The sequence below is a fragment of the Heliangelus exortis genome, chromosome 2, assembly GCF_036169615.1.
Source record: "Heliangelus exortis chromosome 2, bHelExo1.hap1, whole genome shotgun sequence".
NCBI classification, from domain to species: domain Eukaryota; kingdom Metazoa; phylum Chordata; class Aves; order Apodiformes; family Trochilidae; genus Heliangelus; species Heliangelus exortis.
In genome coordinates this window covers 42714156-42733328 of record NC_092423.1, presented here as the reverse complement: position 1 = coordinate 42733328, position 19173 = coordinate 42714156, and the positions used below count along the sequence as shown (strand labels likewise).

The following is a 19173-nucleotide window of genomic DNA, read 5'->3' as shown; positions in this document are numbered from 1 at the left end:
ACCGTCACTGCGACGGCAGCGCCGCCCGACCTCGCCTGCGCCGGGTATTCGGGCCCGGGCAACGGCACTTTCGGACCCTAAACGCCTCCCGGGGAGTCTCTCTGCCCCGCCGCCCGCGCCCCTCAGCTCTGTCCCCTCCCTTCGGCTCTGTCCCCTCCGCGGGGCGCCCCAGCCCGGCCCGCTCGGCCCCCAGCGGCCGCGGCGGGGAGCGCGGCGTCAGCCCGGCAGCCTCTCCCCGCCGCCCCCCCGCCGAGCCGAGCGGCTATTTTTAGTAAATCCTCCTCGCGTCGCCACGGGCGGCGATCGCAGCGCGCAGCCCCTCGCCAGCTGCCGCCGCCCCGCCCCGAACGGCACAGGCTCGCCCCGCCGCCGGCACAGCCGCCCGCCGGCGCGATGGCCACCTAATCCCCGAGGCAGCCGCCGCCGCAACTTTTCCTCCCGGCTCCTCTCCTTCCCCGCGTCGCTCCGGTGGAAGATGGCAGTTGGGGGAAGGACTGGAAGTTGCAGCCCGCGAGCGAAGAGATAAGGCGGAGGCGCGGGAAGGTGAGTGGCACCGGCCGGCTGCCCCTCCGCTCCGCTCCGCCCGGCGCTGCCGGCAGCGAGCGCGGAACCGTGGGGGCTCTCCGGTCCCGCCGCTCGGCCCTTAGCCGTGGCGCGCCGGGGTGGATTTTTTGGGACCTTTGGGAAGGTTTCAGGAAGTTGGGCCGTGTCAGGGCGGGTAAGGTGGCTGGCTGTGGGCGGTGGCTGTCCCCCGGCAAGTTTTCTTTCGCGGGTGCGTAAGTGGAAGAGGAGTTTTGCGTGCGTCTGGCGTGTCTGTGCTTCACCTGGTCCGTCAGGGGGGGGTCCCTCTGCGACCCCCTCCTCCCGTGGGTCCGTGTCGCGGGGTTTTGGTGCCACGGCAGCTCGGGGGCTGGCTGGAGCCTCGGCGGGCAGAGAGGACGGTGCGGGCTCCCCACGCTTGGCTGGGTAGAGGGGAGCTGGGGGAGGGCGTCGGGGGGAGCCTCCCTGTTGGGATCCGAACAGGTGGGCGAGCGGCGGGGATCTCCCCGTGGGCACCGCTACCGGACCGGTGTCAGAGGTGCCGGTCGCCCTGGGTGGCCCAAGGCAGGTGCGGATGCATCTCGTCCCTCCTGCCTGGCCGGAGTTCGGTGCGGTTTTACTGTCGGTGGCAAAGCGGTGCGTACATCCCGGGGAGGCGATGTGCAGGTTCGCTGGGCACCGGGCAGGTAGTTTCCGATAATGGTACAGTTGTTCCGACTTACCTAAAATGTCTCAGTTTTGTTGTAGAGTGGAATATAATTGCGATCGGTGAGCATTCGTGCTTATCGCTTATAGAAAATAAGCAGGTATTGTACTGCTCAAAACGTGTATTTATCTTTGGAAGATTCACAGGTAGCCCAGGGCAGTTTGTTGGTGTTTTTTTTTTTTAGTGCACTGAGGAGGTTTGAAAACAGTTAAACTACGTTTAAAGGGGGAGAAATGTTTAAAACAAGCTGAACGATGAGAAGTAGTGAAGTGAATGGTGACCTTCTGATATATGAAAATGCATGAATGTTTCTTTTTTGATGCAAAAGCTTTTGAGAATTTGTGTCAGTAGCAGCACTGAAGAAGAATGGACACAGAAACTGTGGAATTTTAAACATATTTGTCTTCCAGCCTTGTCAGCTTTAGTTGCTTGGCATTTTGTTTCCTGTGACAGGAGAATAGTTTTGTGACAGTTATTCAGGATTTAATTTGCAAGCTCATAAAGGCCTGGAAGCTCTGCTGAGAAGTCATGAACAAAAAAAGGAAGGTATTTCAGATTAAGATTTTTCAAATGCTGTCTGCTGTCTTCCCTCTCTCATCTCCTTACTCATGGACCCTACTCCCCAGCAGTTTTCTTAGATCTACTGAAGATATTTTAAATGATCTTTTATTCAGTATTTCTACATTTTCTCTTCTGTCCAATGCATTCCTATATCAGTGGCCCCAGCCCACATATATTTTGTACCCAGAACGCCTACTTTGTTTAGAGAGAACTGCAGGCTTGTTCTCTGTCATAATGCTGGAGCGGTCTTGGAAGGCAGTTCTGTGACTTCATACACTGAAGTTTCATGGTGATTTGTATAAAATAGGTAGGTCTCAACTATTTATGATGACTTTCCACCATCAATGATGCAAATAATACACTATTTAATACCCTTTTTCATGACAATGGCAAAAATAAGGAACAAAATATTGGGGGAAAAAATATGACCCCTAAGAAGAGCTGCAATCAGTCATATTTACCCAGCACTTATGCCACCTTCTTCATACAAGTATTGAAATAGCTATGTTTTGTATGAAAATGCTTTTGTCAATTCAGAATTCTGATAAAGATTATACTTCTTGGTGACTAAGCTGATGAAAAGGCAGTACCAGTTAGTTTAGACTATCCAAAATACTGTTCTCAGTGTCAGATTCCTTTGTATTTTAGTATCAAAGTCCATGTGAATGGGTAATACAAGTATTTTTAACCTGACATTAAAATGCCAGTTTTGAAAGCAGCACTGTTTGCTTTTCCATTAACCTGCTTTTCCACAAATGAAGAGCAGTCTACAGGATGAAACAGGAATAGTAGTGTGCAAACTGTTGTGTATCTTCTGTTTACAGTTGTCTTCCTGTACCCAGAGTCATTTAAAAACAAAAGTGAAATTGTTTTCACTACTGAAGGTCCCAATACATGCTTAATTTGGTGCAGTTGTTTCTATTAGAATTTTTTGAGGAAAAAAAAAAAGATAATACTGTGATTGAATGGCAAATATATTAAATTTCTTAATAGAAGGTAACATTAGTGTGGTGGGCTGTCCCTGGCTGGATGCCAAGAGCCCACCAAAGCTGCTCTTCCATGGTCCCCAACTGGACTGAGGAGAGAAAATACAACAAAATGCTCATGAGTTGAGATAAGGACAAGGGAGAGATCGCTCACCAATTACTGTGTTGGGCAAAACAGGCTCAACTTTGACAAATTAGTTCAATTTATTACCTATCAAATCGGAGTAGGATAATGAGTAATAAAACTTAGAACAGGTTTCCCCCACCCCTCCTTTCTTCCTGGGCTTAACTCCACTCCCAGTTTCTTTTCCTTCTTCACTGTCAGGTGGTGCAGGGGGACGGGGAATGGGGGCTGTGGTCAGTTCATTGGATGTTGTCTCTACTGCTCCTTCCTCCACAGGGGGAGGACTCCTCATACTCTTCCCCTGCTCTGCTTCTCTGGGGTGCAGTTCAGGAACAAACTGCTCCAGTGTGGGGTCCCCAGTGGGGTCACAAGTCCTGCTAGCAAGCCAGCTCCAGCATGGGCTCCTCTATCCACAGGTCCTGCCAGGAGTCTGTTCCACTGTGGGTTTCCCATGTGGTCACAACCTCTTCTGGGCATCCCCCTGCTCTCATCCCTTCCTGCTTCACCATGGTCTTCACCACAGGCTGCAGGGGAATCTCTGCTCTGGTACATGGAGCACCTCCTCCCCATCCTTCTTCACTGACCTTTAGTGTCTGCAGAGTTATTTCTGTCACATCCTCCCTACTGTCTATAATTTTCAGTTGATCCTCTCACTACCTGAGATATTCCTGTAGAAGGTGCTGTCAAAAATGCGATTTTCATACTGAAAATAGTGATGAAACTCATGTTTGCCCGTCATAAAAATTATATGAATCCTCGTAGGAATTGCCATGAATACTGAGAGTAAATAAATATAGTTGGAATGGTTTCTTAGTATTCGTCTAATATGTAGTACAATGGCAGTTTTGAAAACAAACAAATCCTGTTCTGTATGAACAACTATAACCAATGAAAAATGGCAAAAAATGTTACAATATGGCCTAGTCATATCCAAAATATAAATTAAGTACATATTTACCAAACTGAATGTACTCTTGCCATTTTATATTTGTTACTGTTCAGACTAGCTAGTTGAAAGCTATCTTGGGTATGTGTATATAAACTGCAAAAGACAGTACTTCTGGTTTACAGTGTAGTCATAGGTTAATTGTGAGCTGAGAGAGTTTCTCACACCAAGACATAAGATTGATTTTATGATAAAAGGTATTTGTCACGCTTCAAAATTTCAGTAATGTTTTCCAGAGATATAAGCATTGCTGAATTACTAAGGAAAAAGGAGAAAGTTGCATTGCTGAATTACTAAGGTTAGATTGTTTACTGAAACTGATATGTGATGTGGTATTTTAGAGCTAACGTTACTTGGGCAAATCACCTTTCATTTGCTCCTTTTGGCTTTGAGTTTTTAGGTTAGAATGAGTATATATGACCAAAGAACTTATCCTTTATTTGATGTAACTTACTTGGAATGAGTGCATTCTATTGTGAACCTCAGCACATACCAAGGTAAGACTGTACCGGTGTTGATTTTATTATAATAACCTTTATAATACAAAATTTATTACATTCCTCCTGCATGTGTGCATTGCTTGCTTGAAGGTGGGTGATTTGTGCTGAGCACATAACGCTGTTGAGCTGAATGTAGGAAAGAAAAGCTGACTGAAACCTTTTGGAGGTGCTCTAGTTTTCATATTCAGATCTTTAAATCTTAGTAAATGCAGATGTCTTGCACAAAGTGTCTTAGAAGAGTGTAAAGTATCTATATTTATTGTATGCTGTCACACACACCTTGTGTCCCATTCCATCTGGCTTGTGCTCTAGACTCCTGGTATGAAAATGTTATTAAATTTAATTATCTTTCAGTCTTTCCCTTTGGAAAATGAAGTTAGTCAGTGTTTTTTTTGTGTGTGCGAAGAAGTGAAGACGTTTTCATTAGAAAGTAGTGAAAAAGATACAGGATTAATGTGATAAATGGGTGTGTGACATAGGTTTTTACTTCATTTCAGTGAGATACATATGGCTTGAGCAGCACTAGCCTATTAGTATTGTAAGACTTCTTTTAGGACTGTTTAAGAGCTGATCAGATCTTCTTTTTCCTTGTGCATATCACTGGTATGGTTTGAGATTATGAAGAAAATGCAGATTTCAAAAGAAGGTGGTAGGAATGGGTGTCTTCTACACAATTTGCTGAGATAGTAACAGTGTTAGGACCTTGGTTGAAATGGTAAAGGACTTTACTTAACTATGAGGAGTTTTGCCATTGACTGTAATGAGCTCAGGATTCCACCTTTGCATGTGAAATTTTTGCTTCCTGATGGATCTGTTTGTGTCAGAAGAAAGAGAGATGATTACAAGGATGGTTCATGAAACCCCTGTTCGAGGTTCTACTGAAGTTGATGGAAGATTGTAATAGTCATTTTTTTCCCATCCTGGAGCAGAAATGGCATGAAGCATGGAACTTGGGATAGCAGTTAGGCAGCAGTGAAGCGGTTCTTCGTGCTCATTGAGTCATTAGGGCAGCTCTGAGGGGCTGATAGAATTTAGACAGATGCTCAGAGCAGTGGAGGAGCTACAAAAGTGTACAGAAGTAATCCTTGATGGTTCATCTTCTTTACTTTTGGTCAATTGCCTCTATATAATTTTAATGGGTTTTGGCACATGCTCTAGGTACGTTTTCCTTGCACCAACATACCTGTGTACTTCTGTCCCCTTCACCACTACTTTTCCTTAGTGATGCCTAAATATAATTTTGTAGCTTCTTCAGTATATTCTGGTTACATGCAAACAGAGCTTGCTGGAGTGTGTAGGATTTTTTTTTTTTTTTAGGTGTCTGGCAAATAAAATCCTTTTTGTCTAAACCACAGTGTAGCAACAGCACTTCCACAATTTTACTCCAGTTTATGTGGAGAATCTGTGAGAAATATGGAAGTACTGATTGAATTTATAGTGTCACTTCTGACCCAGCTTCTCATTAGTTTATGCTCAAGAGGGTTTATCTGTACTTCTGGAGAGAGCTGCTGGGATGTTTATCCTCTGCAAAGTCTGTGCATTGTTTCTCCTCACTCCTTTGATTTCTGGTGAGTGTTTGTACCTCTGGCTCTTTTTAAGAAGAGACTGGTCTGGGAAGAGAACAGGAGGCACAACTGAGAGACTGTCTTTTTCAGGTGATGTTTGGACCATAACTTATTTTTTATGCATATAAATGTCAGAAAGATGAAAATACAGTTCAGTATAGATAATGAAGCAAACTAATACATTCAGTACTGTCTTGAGAAAAAAAGACACGTATTCTTTGCAGTGATTTCAGGCTAAGTGCTTCAGGAGAGAGGGTGAAAAAGCGTATTTTAGGGCCATGGAAATATAATCAAAACTAATGAAAAGCTAGATTTTAAAAAGATTTTAAATGCTTCTTGCTTACTCTAATGGAGGTTGATTTTCTTTCTTGAAATTGATTAGCCATATGATACGTGAACTAAAAGTTGTGTGAAAAAGAACACTATATTGCTTCCGGCTCCAGATATGTTATAATCAAGATAGTGAAAAGGCTGAAATCTGTCATTTATGGTATATATTTATATTCTAAAGCAAATCGGAGCCGCGCAGATTTCCAAGGATAGAATTGGGGTTTAAACTCTTTAGCTTAGCTTGTTTTTTTCCTATTTGGCTTTTGTTTGTTTGTTTTTTAAGCTATGCATTGCAAAGGGATATGGAGTGTGTGCTAAACATACACAAATCAGAGTAAAGGCAATGAACTTATCTTCATCCTTAAAGCAGTTACAGAACATTAGTGCAATGATCCATCAGATTTTCATATACAGATTCTTATTATCTTATCTACAGACTTTTTCCACTAATGCTGCTCCTTCAGTTAGGCAAAAGAATTGGACTGATGTCTACAGAGCTGATATTACTGACACATGTCAAGGTAAATAAAATGAGAATCTGACTTGCATCAGGTTAGAAATGTGTTAGCTACTTATTTGATCTAATTATTCTGAATTAAATCTAATTGCATTTTGTCATCGAGTCCCCAGAATTTTAATAGTAATTGGAGTCTCATATTTGAGATGATTCTTAAAAACTTGAAGCATAATGTTAATTTTGTGGAACTTCCTATGTAAAATTAAAGTTTCGGGAAAAGCTAAGCAATGTTGAAAGAAAATTGCCCATTTTAGTCAGGAAGTTTTTGTCAGAAACTACTAATGAAGACTGAGGATTAATGGAAATAATCAATGTATAATTCTAGGTTTTTCACCTTTTATATCATGTATTAAAATACTTCATTATATAACACATAATTACACTAGTTTAATATTTTATTATGAAAAGAGGGTCCTACTACTATTTGTTTTGAAAGATTAATGCTTTATCTGAATTCTCTTAAATTTAGCCTGGTATAGAATAGTGTTGGCTGTGGCATTACTAGAACTACAAATTTTTATGTAGAAGACAGCTGAAAAAATAATTTCCTCTGAATCAGGAATTCATACAGTTCTAACCATTATTCAGTTGGTTAGTTGTTTAAAATCGAAGTAAGGCTCTGTGTATGGGTCGTAAGCATTGATGCTGCATGGGAAACTTGACATCAGTTATGTTTCATTCTGCATTCATCTTTAGAAATGTATAGATTAGACACTAAGAATAATGTTACCAGAAGAAATAAAGGTAAGTATAACAGTGGGAAAAATACTTTTAAAAAAAATCAGTAATTGATGGCAAAACTCTTCATTTTAGTAACTGCAAGGGTTACTCAGTCCTGTGGTTCCCATTTTCTAATAGTAATAAATTTGAGTTCTGTAGTTTCAGTTTACATTGATTTTTCTTTTGCAGTGCATCAGAAAATTAATAGAAGCTATTTTATTGCAGTTCTGCACTGAAAGGAGAATAAGTAACTTTCATGCTAAGAATTGCATGTGAGAGTAAAGCCAGTAAAATCTTAATGATTTAAATGGTTGTGAATATTTCTGGGAAGCAGATGGAGGGTTTGGGTAAGGGCTGACACAGGCAATTTGATTTGTCAACATCATATTGGCTGATGACAACTAGAAAATACTCCCAGCCAACGAATGTTGCTGATAGAAAAGTATCACCTGGGAGCAATAGGAAGTTAATATGTAATCAAAGACATCTTCATCTTCCTCCTGCTTCTAACCTCAGGCTGGAAGCTTCAAGAAGAGGTCACTACTAAACTGTTCTCCTTGGCATGGTGTCTTGGATTTGTTCCAGAGTCTAATTTTTTTTCTTTATCTCATTTGATCAAGAGTCATAGCAAGGGTCATATCAACACCTTATATATCATGGAAGGAAAACAACCCTTTCGCCTAACTGTAAGATATATTGATAAATATTGAAAGATCTAACAAAGAGTCTTACAGTGAAACAAAGAAATAATAATAAAAAAAATCACCACTTTGAAATATTAATATCCATATTCCTGTTGTGCTATAAATGTATAGAATGTACAGAGTTGAATAATTTATGCCTGAATAGGCAGTAGCATCAAATAATAACACCATCCGATTGTTTCTTGATTTTTTTGAAGGCTTACTCTATTTTGGTGATAAGTTTTTGATTAGAAGGAGTCATCTTTCTTGTCCCAGTGGAAATAAACTGATTTAACAATATAAAAAAAAAAAATTAAAATCACTGTTGAGTGCCTAACTTCTGGAATGGAAAAGAATCAACAGAAGAGACCTCAATTCTCCATTCTCTGTAAGGTTGTAAAATTTGCCATTTTTTGTATCGAATCGGGTGCATTTTGTCTATTTTCTTTTTACTCAGACACAGAAGGTAATTACAGCTTTGTGTATAATCACTGGAGACAATTTGGAATTATTTGAATAACTGAAATAATGAAGCTGAAGGAAAGAGTGTGCTTTCAACGCCTGATTTTTTTAGAATACTGAGCTATGAGGAAACTGGCCTCATCTATAACAGAAAGATCTAAACTACATTCTTCTTTACAATATGGTTAAATGCAGTCAATTTCTGTCTGGCATGTCAGTAGCAAAGGAGGACATTTTCTGTGAGATTCATGCAGAAAGAATGTTTATTTCTTTATAAACTTATTCAAATAATGGTAACCCTCTAATTAGAGTGTCCATAAATAGTATTTAGGTGAAGTAAAATGCTGTGACTATGTCTAAGCATGTAGAGTTTCATCCATGACAGCTCATGATGGCTGGAATTCATCTTGTACAGAGAAACAGTAGATGCCTATGAATCTGTATGTAGCTGTGGTGAAATTGCTCTTGATTATAGAACTAATTTCCCTGTGTGTACAACTTTATATCCTCTAGATGCTCAGGCCTGCATCCCAAGCCATCCCATGTCTGTAGGCTCATCATGGATGAGCCTAAGCATTCTTAAGCATACAAGGTGCTGGCAATAGTGTCCAGCAATTCAGTTAATTTTCTGCTTTTTTTTTTTTTTTTCTTCAGCAGTTCTGACTACTGCTCTGTCACTTGCACCATAGAATCATAGAATCATAGAATAGGCTGGGTTGGAAGGGACCTCAGAGATCATCAAGTCCAACCCTTGATCCACTACCGCTGCAGTTACCAGACCATGGCACTGAGTGCCACATCCAGTCTCTTTTTAAATGTCTCCAGAGACGAAGAGTCCACTACCTCCCTGGGCAGCCCGTTCCAATGTCTGATCACCCTTTCCGTGAAAAAATTCTTTCTAATATCCAATCTGAACTTCCCCCGGCACAATTTAAGACCATGCCCTCTTGTCTTACTGAGAGCTGCCTGGGAAAAGAGCCCAACCCCCACCTGGCTACAGCCTCCTTTCAGGTAGTTGTAGAGAGCAATGAGGTCTCCCCTGAGCCTCCTCTTCTCCAGGCTGAACAGCCCCAGCTCCCTCAGTCTCTCCTCATAGGATCTGTGCTCGAGTCCCTTCACCAGCCTGGCTGCCCTCCTTTGGACCTGTTCGAGGACCTCAATCTCCTTCTTGAACTGACGGGCCCAGAACTGAACACAGTACTCGAGGTGAGGCCTCACCAGCGCTGAGTACAGGGGCAGAATCACCTCCTTGGACCTGCTGGTGACGCTGTTCCTGATACAGGCCAGGATGCCATTGGCCTTCTTGGCTACCTGGGCACACTGCTGGCTCATGTTCAGCTTCCTGTCAATCCAAACTCCAAGGTCCCTCTCTGTCTGGCTGCGCTCCAACCACTCTGTCCCCAGCCTGGAGCTCCCCATGAGGTTGTTGTGGCCAAAGTGCAGGACCCAGCACTTGGCCTTGTTGAACCTCATCCCATTGGAATCAGCCCATCTCTCCAGTCTGTCCAGGTCCCTCTGCAGAGCCCTCCTGCCTTCCAGCTGATCGACACTCCCCCCCAGCTTGGTGTCATCTGCATATCCCATATCCCATCCCATATCCCATCAAGAAGGGTCTGGAGTCCAGCAATATTGCAAGGTCCCTTCTCCAGCCCATTGCAGACTACCTGGTTGGAAGTGTGGTGAGGGGAAGCATCTTATCCAGGCAAACTATCTGGCTGGTGTGACTATGTAGTCATAAGTAATCACAGTGGTATTATCTATCCACACTAAATGGCACACACTGAGCCAATTCTGTGCTGGTACAAGAATTTCTTAAACATGGTGGTGTCTCCTCCTGTGAGGTGCCTCCTCCTGTGAGGGAGGATATTTTCTTGCCCTATATTTTTCCCCACAGCTTTTTCCCAGTCTCCGTGGCACCCTGACTCCCAGTCTGTCACATAGCTTTAAGCAGAAAGCCTTTTACTAGCCATCAGCAGCCACCATGGACCAAGTCATATCGTACCTTTTTCCTTCTTTCTGGCCTGAACAATGCAGAATTTTGGATTACAAGCCTCATAGTGACTTAAAATCAAGAAGGACAACTTGTTGTTGGAGGAGAAGGAAAAAGAAGAGCTCATCTTTTTGTGGGACAATTCCCACCATGCTCAGCATCCAAGTCATAGAAACCCTCTTGGTAATGAGTGGATTCTTCAAAGTCAGAAGTCATGCAGCAGCCACCATTCAGCTCTCTTCTTCTAGTCCAGCTGCAGCCCAAAAGAATGTCTGCATGTAGCCAGCCTTTGACAGTAGTGAGGAGATGGTAACCAAAGCAGCATAGGCTTAAGACTGAAAACAGCAAAGCTTGAGCAGCATGTTGTTCAGTTGTGATTAATAGCTCACAGCACACAACTGTGTACAAGTAAAGCAGAAAACTTGCAGGCAATAGGGAGGCTTGAGTGACTTCTCAAGTGTCTTCAGCACTTGGTTCTCCAGGCCTAGCTAGAGATGTCAGTGGAGTATGAGTAAGCAATCTGAGTGTGAGCTCCTAGCATGAACAGTCAACATGTTTTGGCCAGATCCTGCCCATGTTACATGTTCAAAACCAGCTTAGGTTTACTATTTATCCCTCAAGTCTCTGGTTCTCTAAATCAGTAGCTTCCCACATGATTCTGATCTTTTGCATGCTTTTGACCAGGAGATTAAGTCTAAACAATGTCTGGTTTGTTTACAATACATGTGAGTGAGCAGGTGTCTGGAGACAGTAGTTGTGATCTTTGGGTTTCCAGGATGTGAAATGCATCCTGGATGGGGAACCTAGAGAAAAAAAAAATGGTAACTTGGTAATGCTTCATCATTGTTTTGTGTGTTTCTAGATTGAACTGAATGATAAGTGGCTTGAGACACTTTTCATTCATGTCCCCTCTTTTAGACTGGACTGGACACTTGAAACTAGTAGTTGTATTATCTATGTCAATGGTGCTTCACTTGATCATCTGTTCCAGTCATATCCAGGAGAGAGCTGACATAGCAATGCTAGAAGTAGAACAGCTGTGTTTGGTCTGAAATCAAGCCTGGAGATTCTGCTGTGTAACAAATTTTCCTGCTTTGCATTTCTTAAGTAAGGTGCCTACTGAGCCACAGGCAGGAAGCTCCAGTAGAGAAAAGGAGTGATGGAGAGACTCCCAGATGGGAGACTGGGAGTATCTAGAGCTGTAGTCAAGAGGTCACAGTGGTGCTTCAGGTTAGGGCTTTGTTGCCTGCCTTGCATGGTGGAGTTTCAAGTCCTTGTTTCCCTCATACCGGCAGCTGGTGGATGGTGGAATGTAAAAACTCGTGTCTTTTCCTCCTGTCAGATATGGGTGGTAAGATAGATCTGAATTCCTCTGATTCTGGGGCCTGACAAGGGGGTAGGATATTAGAATATACATAGCCTATCTTACCTGGCTTTCTCTTCGGCTGAATCAGATTAAGTTACCTTTACGTGTATCTAGCCTAGAACTTCACTCCTATTTTGGGGTGATAAGTGGGAAGGGGCAGTTCTGACTTCTGGTGTCGGTTTCCATGTTTTTACTGCTTGGTCAGGTAGTCTGGCAAATACCTAAAAGAGCATTGTCCTCAAGGCAGAGCCTATATCTTTATCCTTGAACTTCGTTTCTGTCCAACTGCAAAATTAGCATATGTAGATGCAAACTTAATCTAGTTTTTCCTCAGTAGTTTAGGGGAAGTCAGTGAGATCCAGGAAACTTGTCTTGGGGGTCTGAGGGTTTCTTTCTAGGCTATGCCTTTTGTGTGGATTTGGGAGAAGGTCCTGAGTTGAGAGGGGTCTGAAGATAGGTTCTTCTGACACTTGACTGAAAGTGCCTCTAGGATACATTACCAGGGTTGATGGCAGCCTCTGGCTGTTGGGAAGGGACAGATGTTGCACAAAGCTCAGTGCTTGCAATTGCTAGATATTGTACATTTTTAAACCAACTTTGAATGTTTCCTTCTCATGGAGCACCTGGCATTATTCATGGTCCTGACTGAAATTTTACTGATAGCACAGTTATACATCCACATGGGGCCTTCCCAGGGTGATCACATTCCTCCCAGACCTCCCCATGGCTATGTAATCTGTACCATCCTGACTCGTGCCAAGGGATTTCCTTTAGAAATGAAGTATCTGCTTCTGTAATTTTCCCATGTAAGCTTTGGTAGAGACTTGCTAAAAGGAGGGTGAGATGTGATGGTTTGGCAGTGTGGCAACAAACTTTTTTTAGCTCGTTCCTTGAATGTTCTTCCTAGAAAGTTGCCCTTTAAATGATATCAACATATTTGCTCCTGAATCAAACATTTGAGGAAGTAGGTGAATGCTGAGTGTTCATCAAGTGCTACAGAGAGACATCCATAAAGATCTTAGCAAAGAACTTGGTAATAGCTCTGCTCCTTCTCTGCAGCTCTAAGGGGAAGTACACTTCTGTCACTTGAAAAAGTCACTTCCCTTCTCAGAGTGATCCTAACAATTCATCCTTCTCTGTCATCCAGGTGTCCTTCTGTTGGATCTCATTTAGATTAGGCACACTGTCAAATGTAGCTAGAAAGGTTATAATGTGAAAAAGAACCTTAGTCAGCTTTTAAAATTGGCATAGGTGACAGCCCAAAGCTTTCTGGATTTAGGTCAGACTTACATGTCTGATTGATGTCTACATCACTTAAGATTTAAATGTAATTCATGGTTTTTCTTAACTGTTTTCACAGCGTCATAAGGGAAAATCTATCTACAGGTGCTGTGAAATTAACAATAAACATACAACCTGGTGAAGAAAAAAAAAAAGAAGTGGTTCTTTACCTCTTTCCTCAAAATGAGGAAATTTTCTGGATAAATGCTTTTTCAAAAATGTATCTTTCAAATTGCTCTTTCAAACCACCTGTTTCAGAAATCCTTCTATCCTAACTTATTTCTCCTATCCACTATGTGGTTTCTTGAATGGCTTGTAGAAGCACTCCTGCTGTGGTCACTTTTCTCTAGAGTAGTTTCCGTGGCATTTTGTCTTTATGTCACAGTTGTACATCTGATGAGACTGTTGCACCAACTGGAATTACTTTTTCAGTCTTCATGGCTTAAATTCTCACAGAGTTTTCACTTTCTCTCCAGGTGCTTCTGTGAACCATGAGATCTTTTGTATTAGAATTCTTAAACACAGTATTTTCTGTAGCAATGTTTAGATACCTGCAATTTTGAATATTGCACCTTTTACACTTGATTTATTTCACAGGGTTTTCAATGGAACTTCTTTCTTTCTAAAATACATGTCATACCCTTTTAAAATCAAATTGATGTAATTGTAGTTAAGTACACTTAAAACTTTACTCAACAAAGCCACTTCTGCAAAATAAAGTTTTTAAGCTGCTATTTATAAAAACATGTGGTGTGATAATTTTATGAAAAGCATTAAATACATTACTACAATACATACCTACAATATTATTGAATACAGGATATTGGTACATACATGCAGTATATATAGAACCTAATTTAATGTGTATAAAATTTAATTTATTTTCACATTTGTTTAAAATGCTGACTAGCACAGGGGAAAGGTGTCATACACCTAGCACCAACAAATGGAATGTGGTAAACTAGTCATAGTCAGTAAATAAATTTCATAAATAAACGTATACGGTGAGTTGGTGTTATTAGTAACATGCGTGTCTGTGGAATCTTGTCTTATACTTTCAAATTTGTTCCTTTAAAAATTTGATTTCATAATTTAGAACTTGATCCTGCAAAGCATACATTGAAGTACTCTTAAGTGAAAACAAGGACTAATGCTTCTTTAAGTATCTGTGATGGATACTAGACTTTAGTGCTCTATAAAAGTAGCACTGTACCTGCCTAAATTTAAAAATGCTTTCCCTATTGCTTTTGATCTTTTCCTGTCAGTTTGGTTATAGTAGTATTCTTTGAACTTACTCAGTGATTTATTTTTTTTTTTAATGTATAGAGGTTAAATACGTTTTCTCTAATAATCTTGGTTCAAAGCTAAGGTTTTAGCTCAAAGTAAAGATTGCACAGATTGAGAATGTTATCTCTGTTTTCAATTCACAAAGACATTTTGAACAAAACAGTGATGACACATTACCTAGACAGCAAAGCCCTGAAATTTAATTTGTGAGTTTCAGTTTTCTTTTATGCCTTTTCTTTGAGTTTTAGTGATGAGTATGACTCATGAGATGAAGGAATCCTTTGGCATTCTTGTGTTTCAGCAACAGTGGAAGTGCTGTCATCAATGAAAAAAACATAGATGGGGAAAGGCAAATCATAGAATATGGTGACATCAATGGGTAGTGTTGAAAATAAAGGATTTTTAAAAATCAGAATAATAAGATTGATGGGACGAACTGAGGGGAAAATCTAAACAGGACTAATCTTTGTTATATTACTAGCAAATGAAAATGAGAATATAGACAAATATCTGAAAAGAAATTGCAGAAATATACAGATTTACTCCTGTGCCTTACATAGATTGACATAGGTTGGTGTAGGTATCCAGGCAAAATATTATCTTGATCTAAGCTGATTAGCCAAGCCCAAGTTGAAAATGGTGCTGTATGGACACCTGGGACAGTGAACCAGTGGGATGCATCTCATCTGGGAATGGGAATGTGCCAGGAAAGAAAGGAATTAAAGAAAGTTGTAAAGCTTGATCTGAGGAACAAATATCTAAAAAATAAACTAAAACCTAAAGTTGGATGTATATAAAAAAGATGTATATTTGCAAGGTAGTAGCTGAGGCTTTGTAATGAGATCAGAGAAAATGATTAAGATATGAGGAGATCTGTAAATTACCACTACAGGACTGGTAGTTATGCTGTAGATGATTAAATCAAGGTGATGAGAGGGGGCATCTGAGTAGTAGGATGATGACAGGAGAAGGGCTGAGCTGATGGTATGCAGGTTGGGGGCTGTTTTTAGAGGATGAATCTAAAATACTAATATGAAAGTTTTTGAGAGATAGGCTAATGTTTTCCTGAATTATAGTTGAAGAATATTCTGATGTATGTTGTTGTGGGGATATCAAGCTGTGATGTCCTGGAAGAATCTGGTTGAAGTGTCAAGACTTAGTACAGGTGCTTAGCAGGAGAGTTACTTTAGTCCAAGATGGGGAGTGTACAGGAACTCCTGAACTTGGAGATGTTACCAGTTCAAAATAGCTTTTAGTTCAAAAGACTGCCTTTTAGCCTTGTGTATGTTGGAAATATCTATTACAGTGTAGGACCTGATACAGATCCTTCTGGTGTGTTGGCAGCTTGAATTGTTTTGTTCTGTTTTGTATTTTTTTAAATCTTTTGTTTTTTAATCACAGTGTTAACTTGTAAGTTTCTCTGCTTAATCGAACCCTGACATACTGATTACGTCTTTAAAGATGTTGAAAGTCTCAGGTTTATTCTGCTTTCTGAACATATCCTTCAAGGATTCATTATTAACCTAATCAGATTACTTCTAACAGTGTTTACAAACTTTGTTTTTTAAGTGCCAGCAAGATCTAATTGCATTTAGGCATGGGTTTGGGTTAGCCTTTTTTTTTTTTTTTCTGTTAAGTCTAAATCGGTTCCTTTTTTGATGTTGTTAGCCAGTGTGTTTCAGATACTAAACTTGTTCTTTCTTTTCTAATGTAATACAGATATGTCAGCAATTAATTTTCTTTATAGAAGCACTTAGGGGTAAAATGGGGGTCAAATAATATAGTGTAATTAAATAAAGGCCTGGGTTTTTTTCTTTTCTATGATCTTGCTGTGCTTTTTTTTTTTTTTTTTGGTGAACAGTAAGATGAGCCTAACTTTATGTTCATTATTAATTTCACTGATTGTTTTTTCGATTACTTGGAACAAAATTTGCCCTTGTTAGGTCAGGTCTTTAAATTGTACAAAGAACATATATTGTAAATGTGTTCACAGTTACATAAATGCAGCTAATGAGTCCCAAGAGGCAGATAAAGACCACAGATATAGAATAACCTGTAATGAGTACACTGACCCTTTCTAAAAATCAGTAAAGTTTGAAGTAATACAAGTCAAACTCCTTAGAAGGGCTGAAGTAAGTCAATGCAACAGGCAGTTTGTATAGTATGGAAAAAGATATGGGAGATATAGAAAAATGCAATATAAAAATAAAGAGATGGAATTTAAATTACTGTGTTGCAAATGATTGGCAATTGTAAGAGTAATGTAATTAATCAATAATCAATGAAAAATGGATTTAGTTTCTGAACAGAAGAACCAGAGAAAATTCTTGCATTCCGAGCTTTTGCATTGTTTATGCTGTTGGCACAATTTTAATCTATTTACTATTGAAATCTAACTACCCTGAATGACCAAACCAGTGTTCAGTTGAGTGATGTGGCAATCTCAGGCAGAGTAGGTTTGAACACTGGAAGAAATGGTCTTGAAAAAAGCTTTGGAACTGTTGATAGCAGCAAATAAATGCCATCTACATCCTGGAATGTTAGCAGTAGCTCTGATTTCTGGAGTTCTTGTTGTGTCCAGTGAGAGGACCTCTTTAGTTGTGTTGGTACAGATACTCCCATGCAATATTCCTAACGGTATTTTCAAAAGAATTGGAGGCTGGAAGAGGGCTGTGACTGCATCATGTTATCATATTAATGACAAGAGGGTAAGAGGTATGGAATAAATGAAAAAGCTTAAGAATTAAAAAACTGGGTTTTGATTTTACAGTAGGTGGACCAGAGTGGAGACAGTGCTATAGAAGAGACCATTAAGAAAAACTCCATCAAGTAGGCATCAATATAACCAGTATTCTGCTGTGTCTTAATCTCAAGGTAACTTTTATGTAGGAAACTTGAAGTGGCATTGAAATATTTTTGGTTTCAAAGCAAATACATTGATACTAGATAGCTGAAAGTGATATGAATGCAGTTGTTGCTGAAGATTAAAGGCTGCTATTTGCTGTAACTTTTTTCCTTTTTTCTCTTCCTTTTTGCTCCTCCTTCTTCCTTTTTCCACAAAATTATGTTGAATGAAGAATCTAATGAGAATCTATGAAGCTGTAGATCAACCTGAAAAAAATTTGTGGGGCTTAAGGTGAGGCAGTGACCAGAGACAACAAAGACAACAAATCTCATTCAATAGTGTGTTGTAACAGAATCAAAAAGGTTATTTCTTACTCTACTATCATAAACATAATTACTGGAAATGATGTTTCCACCAGTGAAATAAGCCCTAGAATTCTGCATCGTAGTAGTTATATGTCTGACAGATCATTTCGAGAATTGAGAGCTGTAGCTTTAAATGCCTCTCTTTAACTGAGGTTTTTCAGTGGCAGCGGAACAGTAGTAATATATATTCTTCATCAAAATAACACAGCTGCTGTAGTCTGTAATGCATTTTCTTTGGCAGATGCCTGCATTTAATTGTGACTTCCATGCCTGAAAGTAGGTAACGAAAGCTTCTCCATTCTTCTGAGGAAAAGGTATCTGTCTCACTGATGGTATTAGCAGATATTCCTGACCTGAAAAAGGTACTGTATTTTTCTTTTTTAAGCCTGTAATTTTTCTTTCTGAATTTCTTACCTAATTCTCTTGCTATATGAAGTGCATCGTGAAAAAACATTTCTAGTGAGCTGTCAGTATCTTTTACTTTTCCCTACCCTAGTTAGTCATAAGACTAGCAAAGGTGCAGTGATAGAGAGAACTTTTTTTGTATGCATGTGAAGATCTTTTATTTTTTTTAAGGGAAGGATAAAAAACTATGAAACTTTGAAAGAGATGATAGATACTACTTTTTCTTTACTGCCCAGAGCTTGATTCACGTCAATAAGTATTTGTTAAGAAACTGAAGTAGTAGAACATTGGAACATTGCCATAGATTTCAGCAGAATCAAATTTTTAATTGCAGTAAAATATATTTTCTATTTCCCCTGAAAATGAAATGGAGAGGTTTGCAGGCTTGCTCTATAGAAACATCAAAAAGGTACATGAAATTGTGGGTTCTTTGATTTGCCTACTGCATGAGTTGCCTTGCATGTCTTTAATTTTTTTTTTCCTGTGTTCCCCTACCCCCAGTTGATGCTGTCATATTTCAATTTATTTGTGAATGGAAATTCTGCATTTCTGAGCACCACTGTAACTTTTACTTACTGCTTCTTTTCCTTGTCTTTTTGTTATAATAATTGACTATTTTAGCTGAAGGCATATCTTGGGAATAAAGCTGAGTTTCTTAGATTGTCTTCTGGCAGTGCAGCAAATTCTCTTAATCTTCTCCATGTCCTCTTCTGTCTCTTTCTTTTTCTCACATTTGGGGTTGTTTTTTCTTGACTGGCAGTAACTGGATCTTGGTTTCTTCTTAGTTATCTGGAAACAAAAAAAGAGTTATTGAAAATGTAACATGCTAACTTTATAAGTCTTTGTCAATGATAGCACGGGAGATGCATTTTTTTGACCTTTTTAGGCAAATTAAAAACAAAAAAAAACTTTGTGAAGTGATGAAACTGAACAGCTTTAAGGGTCTAATGAAATGCACGTGTAGTTGCAGTATCTGTAGAACTATTTCTTAACC

At 40.0% G+C, this 19173-nt stretch overlaps 1 protein-coding gene across 9 annotated transcripts in view; it reads left to right on the top strand.

Annotated features, from left to right (window-relative positions):
• Nucleotides 1–416: 416 nt before the first annotated feature.
• Nucleotides 417–19173, top strand: part of HDAC9 (histone deacetylase 9) — a 458285-nt gene continuing 439528 nt past the window's right edge. For 5 of the 9 annotated variants that reach the window (XM_071735765.1, XM_071735762.1, XM_071735760.1 and 2 more), the window contains exon 1: nt 417–543. The gene's annotated coding sequence lies outside the window, so the exon portion shown is untranslated. Of the gene's footprint in view, nt 544–659; nt 773–1095; nt 1227–19173 lie in introns of those variants that run through there. The other 4 variants (XM_071735766.1, XM_071735758.1, XM_071735755.1 and 1 more) reach the window with 2 other exon arrangements.